Raw genomic sequence first — 8,942 nt, 5'->3', positions numbered from 1 at the left:
CGCAGTGTGTGTAAAGGTAAATGTTCATGAACCGCAAGATTTTGGCAAATAATAAAACCGAAAAAATACATTTCCAAACAGTCAGTTTTTGGTTAATGTTTCAGGAATCGTCATGTTGTTAGCTGAAATTCACTGAAACTTGAAGCTATTCTTGGAAATAAATATTTTAAGTACTTTTGCTCGAAATCCATGAATTTTTCCCTAAATATTTCACATCTCTAAATGCATCCCTGAGACGCTTGAAAATCCCTAAATCTAGGGATCAAATCCCCAATCTGGCAACACTGGTCCCCGGCCATGTGCACCGTCTATAACTAGAGGGTCAGTAGAAGCCATTGCAGAGTTCGAACCTCGATTAGTAAGTCATAAAGCTAGGGAATTTTGTTTTTAGGTATATAAAGGGTATGTTCCGATTTGAGCTGTTGAGAGTTATTTAAAGTTTCAAAGTTGGCAATGCCAATGTATAAGCATAGGCTGCCGGTGCGCAATGATGCCTATGCTTATACATGGCATTGCCAACTTTGAAACTTTAAAAAACTCTCATATACTCAAATCGGAACATACCCAAACCCTTGCTGGTTTAATAATATTTTGCGGGAGTTTCAAATTAGAAATATATTATTATGTTCGAAACTCATAAGAATACTACATTTTTGAGTGGATTCAAATGGATAGAAATAAAAATGATATATCTTTGATAGTGGGTACTCTAGGATAGATAAAGATAGGTATTTGTGAACAACAAAGATAGAAAAAGATAAGCCCATTGGACCACAAGGGATAGTCAGTGATAGAGAAAGATACACAGTTGTGAACACCATGGATAGAAATAGAGAGACAGTTGTGACTGTACGGGATAGACTCAGTGATACAAAGAGATAGATCTAAGTAGACGCAACCAGTAGTGCGGGAAAAGAAAAAGATAGAGTTTGTGGGATACAAAGTGTGCATTTGGGAAGGATTGAATATCTCTATCTTGTTCTATCTATACGTTTCTATCTTTTTGAATCTTTTTATTTCCAGCAGGGCGGTGAATTGGGTACCGTTGTCGCTCAATAATCGTCGTGAATACCCCCAGCGTGCGAAGACCTCTTCCTACAGTATCTTGATCATTTTTGGCGTCATGGAAATCACATTGGAAATGCCTCTACCCATATGGAGAACATGTCTGTGACTACAAGAATAAACATGTTCCCTTTACTGAAGCGAGGGTAGGGACCCATGAGGTCGACTGCGACTGCTTTCCAAGCGGTGCAAGCGATGCATGCGGTGCGAGGTCGATGGTGAACTGGATACTTGGCGCGTACGGGTTTACAGCACACGAATAGGTGGCATCCAGCCACATAAAGCCTGATTTCTCGGATCATGTCGAGTCAGGTGAAATGCTCGCTGATGGCCCTGATTGTTTCTTCCGCACCTGGATGGCCGGAAAGTGGTGCGTCGTGGTATTACCAAATAATTTGTTGCCGCTGGGTTTTGAGAGTCGGAAACAATCACTTCAATATTTTCGTGGCTCGTCGACAGAATCCATGCTAGTCCAGGCGACATTTATTAAAGAAGCGGCTCTCCTCCGAAGTGTGTTGCGGCTGACTCGCCAAATGTATGCAACGGTGAATGACCGATTAAATGTTCGGATCCTCTAGTTGAGCGACGTAGATCTCCTTGAATAGGGAGGGTGTTTCGACACTCTGGAGAACTGGGATGTAGTTGTCAGGATCTCCTTGGGCTGCTGGTTGGCTGGGGGGAACTATCTGTTCTAGATCGGGCTCCCCAGGGGATGGTGTATCCGGGTTTGGATGGCGTGATAGGGCATCCGGCAGATCATTGTCTTTGCAGGGAGAATGTTCGATGGTAAAGATAAATCGGCTAAGAAATACATGCCATCTAGTTAATTTCGCCGAGTATTCTTTTGTCGGTCTAACCAGTTAAGGTTCTTACTGTCAGTGCGCAAAAGAAAAGGTGGATCCTCCAGGTAAGGTCAGTAATGCGTGATACCTCAGATGACGGCTAGGCATTCCGGATCGTTACAATGATATGCAGTTTCCGTTGCTGAGAATTTTGCGCTGGCGTAGGCGATAATTCTACGACGTCCCTTGGGCTCTTGTTGCATGAGCACAAAGTCCATTCCCCGAGAGCTGGCTTCCGGCTGCAAGATGAAAGGAAGTAGAGGGTCAAGTCGACGTTATCGTTCGTGGCGGGTGAACGCCACCTTAACGGCCTCCAGGGCTGTTGTAGCTTGGGTCGTACATTTATAGGGACGTTTACGGCACATCAAGTCTGTGATAGGGGCAATAGTTTCTCAGTTATGAGGAATATCTCATGAAGCCAGTTCATGGTCTCATGGAGTGACATTGGCCCGTTTCGGGTACGGGCGGTTCGGCGTTTAGTATGGCCTGCAGGTGTTTATGTTGAGGTAGATTTCCGTCGGTGCTGACTACATGTCACAGGTACAGTAATCCCAGATCTGAAACGAGATGTGGTCCAATACTATGACAGGTCTATGTCCGTGTAAATATAGTGGGAGGCGGTATAAATGACTGGGTTGCACGCGCAACCCATTTCTCTTCTTAGGAATTTGAAAACCCGAAGGTGCACGATTGCCGGTCAGAACACTTCGGCGGTTCTATTTATATCTCTATTCGCTTTGAAATACAATCAAGAGATTAGGATTTTAATATTCCCAGACTTCGATGCTGGCGATTCTCATGATTTGAATACTTCGCACACCTCCTTATACGCTTAAAACTCTAGCACAATCATTTACTGCTAATTAATATTAATGTTAATATCAATATCTGTTGAGATAATATTATTATAATTATAATATCATATATAGTTAATTACATATTATATTAATTCTATTATAATATACCCTGGTTATACTTCTTTTTCAGATTTTCATGTCCTAACTCAAAATTTTAATTATTTTTTAGAATTCCTTGTCCCCGAACTGAATTATAGTTTTTTCAAAAAATCTCTAATCCAGTTCAGAAATACATACAATTAATTTCAAAAATTTCCTGTTCCAATTCAAAATTCACGGTGAAATTAGAAAACTCAAACTTTTAAATCTGAAAATGATTTATTTGAGGTGGAAATCTTTTGATTTTTAAAATTAAAGCTTGACTAATTTTTAATTCAGAAATATTTCATTCAAACGCTCAATAATTCATAGTATGAAATACAAACTTTTAATGCCTTTTAATTTTACCATTCTTTTTATCAAATTATGTTAAAATACGAAATTACCGATTTTCAGTTTTTATGACTTTAACATTTTAGAGATTTCTGGTTAAAAAATATAAATTACGCTATTATTTTTAAGGTTCAAAACGATAATACTTCAAGAAAATTTCAGTTCGTAACATTAAAAATTGAACGATTAAAAAAATTTTTTAACTAAAAACTTTTTTAAATAAAAGTAAAATTATTTTTATTTTAAGTTGTTCTAGACTTGTTACTTGTTACAAATAAGTTTAGATTTTAGTCGAGTAGTTGAAATTTTAACTAAAAAATTGTGTATTCTAATACGGAAAAAAATCAATCCGACAAAAAAAGGCAAATTTTATGGAAAAATTAATAAACTCTCAATCAAAACAAGTAGATTCTCAGTCAGATAGTTAAGTTTTTATACATAAAAGATTAAATTTCTCCCAAAACAGATGAATTTTCAAACCAGAAAGAAAAATTTGCTTCAAAACAATTTAATTTTAAGCCCGAAAAAATTAATTAAAAAAAACTTTTATTTTCAAATAAATAGTTACATTTTCAACTAAAATGATGGATCTTCAACAAAAGAATTTTAAATTTTTAATTAAAAACTGCTGAACTCATCCAAAAATATATCAATTTTACACGAGAGTTGACTTTTCAGTCAAGAAGGATTTTTTTTAAATTGTTGAATTTCAAAGCCAAAAGAGGGGTTTTTTACAATACAGTGTAAACTTTTTTTAAACGAAATAGTTCTAAGACTTCTGGTTAAAAAATATAAACCAAAGCTATTATTTTTTTCAGTTGAAAATTAAAATGTTTTGTTTGGCAGTCCGAGTTTCAAGATTGTCAATTCGTGAATAAAACTTTTGAGTTGGACTTATAAATAAAAATGTAAAAATTAATAATATAAAGCAACTTAAAATAAAAGAATTCAATTTATAATTTAAAAAGTTTCCAGTTAAAAAAGAATGGTCATTAATCCATTTTTATTGATCAAAATGATTTAGTCCTTAACATTTAAAAATGTATTGATTTAGTCTTCAATTCAAACCATTAAAAATAATATCTTTGGTTTATATTTTTTAACCAGAAGTCTTTGAACTAATCCGTTTGAAAAAACTTTACACTCTTTTGTAAAAAAAACATCTTTTTGGCTTTGAAACTCAACAGTGAAAAAGAAATCCTTATTGACTGAAAAGTCACCTATTGTGTAAAATTTATATATTTTTGGATGAGTTTAACAGTTATTAATTAAAAATTTAAACTTTTTTTGTTGAAGATTCAACATTTTAGTTAAAAATGTAACTATTTGTTTGAAAATGAAAGTTTTTTTTGTAATTAATTTTTTTGGGCTTAGAATTCAATAAAAAAATTCCAGTTTTTGGCTGAAGATGATTAATTTCAGTTTAAAAATTCATCTTTCTGGTTGAAAATGTAACTATTTCATTGGAAATTTGTTTTTCTCTTCTTTTTTTTTAATTGAAAATTCAATTATTTTGATAGTAAGTTCATTTCTAACATTTTCAATAGGTAAACTCAAATTTTTATCTATACATAACAATGCAAAAATATTAATCTGGAACAACTTAAAATAAAAATAATTAAACTTTTATTCAAAAAAGTTTTTAGTTAAAAATTGGTTTAATCTTTTAATTTTTATTGTTAAAAATTAACATTTTTTTTAAGTATTATCATTTTGAACCTTAAAAATAATAGCGTTATTTATATTTTTTAAACAGAAATCTCTAAAATGTTAAAGTCGTAAAAATTTAGAATTTGTAATTTCGCATTTTAACATAATTTGATAAATAAATTGTAAAATTAAAAGGTGTTAAAAGTTTTTATTTTATACGTATGAATCATTGAGCTTTCAAATGAAACGTTTATGAACTAAAAATTTGTTAAGCTTCAGTTTAATAACAGGAAATTTTTTAAAGCAATTCTATGTATTTCTGAATTGGATTAGAGGTTTTTTGAAAAAATTATAATTCAAATCTGTGACAAAGAATTCTAAAAAATAATTAAAATTTTGAGTTAGGACATGAAAATCTGAAAAAAGAAGTATAACCAGGGCACATTATAATAGAATTAATATAACATGTAATTAACTATATCTGATATTATAATTATAATAATATTATCTCAACAGATATTGATATTAAAATTAATATTAATTAGCTGTAAATGATTGTGCTAGAGTTTTAAGCGCTGGAAGTTGAATTCATCTATTAAACCGAAAAAATTTAAATAGCCTTTAAAAATTAGAAAATTTATTTATGAGAATCAATAAAAATAAAACAATTATAAATTATAAGCACTAACAGGCACAACATTTTTTATGAACACATTTTAAAATTGCTAGCAATTTTAAATCTTAAAAATCGAAGTCCCAAGTAGTCATGAAGAAAGTATAATATAACCAAATTCTAGGAAGCTATAGTTTGTAATTGTTTAATTCCAAATGATTCTCATAAACAAATTTTATAATTTCTAAAGTCCGGAGGACTTTATATCTTTTTACATCGAATAAAATCTTTTATATCGAAAGATTAAAAAATCTTTTATATCTCTTTATATCGAATAAAATAGTGATATAGAAGAGAAATATAGCCTAAGGATAAGAGCAACTGTAATATAGACACAGAAATATCACAGAAAAAACAGAAGATAAACTTTACATCAATTTCCGACAAAAGATTCTCTGCAATAAAAATTAACTTCACAGGATAAACTTTATACAAATATCGTTAAACTTTCTTTTGTTTTTCCATGAAAAACGCATGTTTTTCGAAAGACGCGAAGTTGGCTACACAAAACTTTATCGCTCAAGAAAATTGTCTGAAACCAATTTTATTCTTAGTTTTTTCTGTGATGTAATGATTAAATGATTTAATTATTATCTGTTCAGGTAAAAATTCTAAGAGAGAAAATATGTAGCTTCGTTTTATTGAAAAATTTAAGAGAGCAAAAGAATATAGTAAAAACTTGTAAAAGTGTACGATAAAGACAATAAATTCTATTCTATTCTATATATAATTATAATATCACATACTTTATTATATAATTTATTTTCATCATGTGCAATAATGTACACAATATAAAGTGTACAATATGATGAACACAATATAATTTACAACAAAATATTAATCACAGTATTAATATTCTGATATTGCATATATATTTTTATTTTTAAATTGTGCTATAAAATATCATAACAGACGTTCCCGGACTCTTTTTTGAGGGATAATAACAAAAAAAATTATTGTGCTAAATAAAAATGTTATGCATTATTTTAGGGTTACGTCGTTTTTCATCTCTGCCTTTCTGATAATTTGGAAATTATTTATGAAATAAACTTTTTCAATTGCCTGCAAACAAGGTTAGTTCCGGGAGATTAGTTACTATGTTTATTTGCAAGTGCAAAGTTTCTGGCCAAAATATTGTGTAGTTTGGAAGTAACGCTCGGGTGGATTGTAACACACATAACCTCGAAATATACACGCACGTTGTTATCAATATCAAAAATGTTTTGATAAAAAAACAGAAAAAAGTGTGCGGGGACGTCCGTTAGTATGTTCGCTATCATTGTCCAGATTTTGAAGACAAAATATTTCTTATCCTAGGAAAAAGCCGAGGGAATCTAACACTGAAAAATCGATACTAATTCCTAAACGCTATGCAAATTAATCACATTTTGCTAAATTAAAACTTTTTTTAATTAACCCACAAAAAAGTGTGTGGGGACGTCCGTTAGCATGTTCCCTATCATTTCCCAAATTTTTAAGGCAACATATTTATTATTCTAGAAAAAAAGCCGGAGGAACCTATAACTGGTAAAATCGACACGCTTCTAAGTATCACATGCCCTTAAAATCGCTCATTTCTTTAATTTCTATCAAATGCGGATCAAGATATAAATAAGGCTATCATAATTGAACATAATTATGATATTATAATTAATAATATATGTATAGATTTTTATATAAAATAGTATTAATATTTATATCATTTATATCTTATGCTTGAAATAACGCAACATCAAAATATGCGCATGTAAAGAGGCGCGCGAAGTATTCAAATCATGAGAATCGACAGCATCGAAATCTGGAAATATTAAAACCCTAATCTCTTGATTTTATTTCAAAGCGGACAGAGATATAAATAGAACCGCCGAAGTGTTTCGATCGGCAATCGTGCACCTTCGAGTTTATAAATTCAGAAGAGGAGAAATGGGTTGCACGTGCAACCCAGTCATTTATATCGTCTCCTACTATATTCAAACGGACATAGCCCTGTCATAGTATTGGACCACATCTCGTTTCAGATCTGGGATCACTGCACAGGTAAGGCAGGCTGGCCTTCCCCAGTTGACACTTCTGGGGTGAGCACGTTATAGCGTAGAGCTGGAGCCTCTCGAATACAAGGGACAGGTGGAGAAGATGTTGTTCTCAATCGTTTGAGTATACTATGATGTCGTCCAAGTAAGCAGTGGCGATCTGTCCCCAATGATCCGCAAGCACGTGTCGCATCAGGGTTTGGAAGGTGCCGGGTGCGTTTTTTTAAACCGAACGATATTACCCTAAACAGGTACTGTCCTCCGCTGGGCGTTGTGAAGACCATGTCGAGCTTCTGGGACTAGAGGAATCTGCCAGTACCCGCTCCCAGACTGAGTCGACTCCCATGGGCGCGTTTGACCACTTATAGCGACACTAGCGCAATCTACAAGGAGGTGGCAAACTAAAGCATATCCATGCATTCGTGGACGTAAATGTGTATATTATTTGAATGTGTTGCATGATTTAAAATTAGAGAAAATAAACGAATTAATTCTAAAATTATACAAATTTAAGACGAAAAATGTGTAAATACTGTTTTCTGTGCCATTTTTCGGCATAAATAAGTACAATTTTGCAATAATCTTCCAATAAATGAAAAATTACATAACACATGCAATGTAACCTTTTTTCAACATTTTATTTATTCGCATTATAATAGAGAAGTGAAATCAGTGACATCCTGGCACAGCACAAACATTTCAATTTAATTTAAATTTGTTTATTTTTCAATGTCCTGATTTCACTTGATACGGTGAGACACAACTTTTTGAACTTAGCAAAATTTGAAGTTTGTTGACGAAAACATAACCGCAACGAACACTAGAATGGCGGCGCCAAGATATTTTAAGAAAATATTACCCCCACTTGTGCCTTACAGTAGAGCCATCTACAAGGAGGTGGATAACTACCAAAGTATATGTGATCACACGCGCCCATGGAAGTCGACCCAGCCTGCCCGCTCCTTAGGTCTAGCGTGGTGAAGATCTTGGCACTGCCAAGGTTCTTACGGATTTCGTGAATCCTAGGAAGGCATTGAGGAGCATACACCATCTGTTTATTGATTCTTCGGTGATCCACACAAAACCTATTGGAATCTGAAATACAGCGATACGCCATTTGTTAGCTAAATTTGGCACTAAAATAACGGAGTCGTTTTGAAAAGGCTGTGCGCTATTCCGGTGATAATCAGAGTAGAATATAGATATATATTTTGAATGCTACGATTTAAATAATGAAATTAAACAAAAATGTCCGTCAATATTGAAATAGACGATCGAGACACGAAATTCAGTCCTACGAAAAGCAAAAGTAAAAGATTTTGCTCTGTTTCCGTATGTTCAAGCAAGGTTAGCAAAAACCTAGATGTTAGGCTTAATAAATTATTATTAAAGT

The sequence above is a fragment of the Belonocnema kinseyi genome, chromosome 6, assembly GCF_010883055.1.
Source record: "Belonocnema kinseyi isolate 2016_QV_RU_SX_M_011 chromosome 6, B_treatae_v1, whole genome shotgun sequence".
NCBI classification, from domain to species: Eukaryota; Metazoa; Arthropoda; class Insecta; order Hymenoptera; family Cynipidae; genus Belonocnema; species Belonocnema kinseyi.
The sequence above is the reverse complement of the archived record's forward strand: the minus strand, read 5'-3'. Positions refer to the sequence as shown.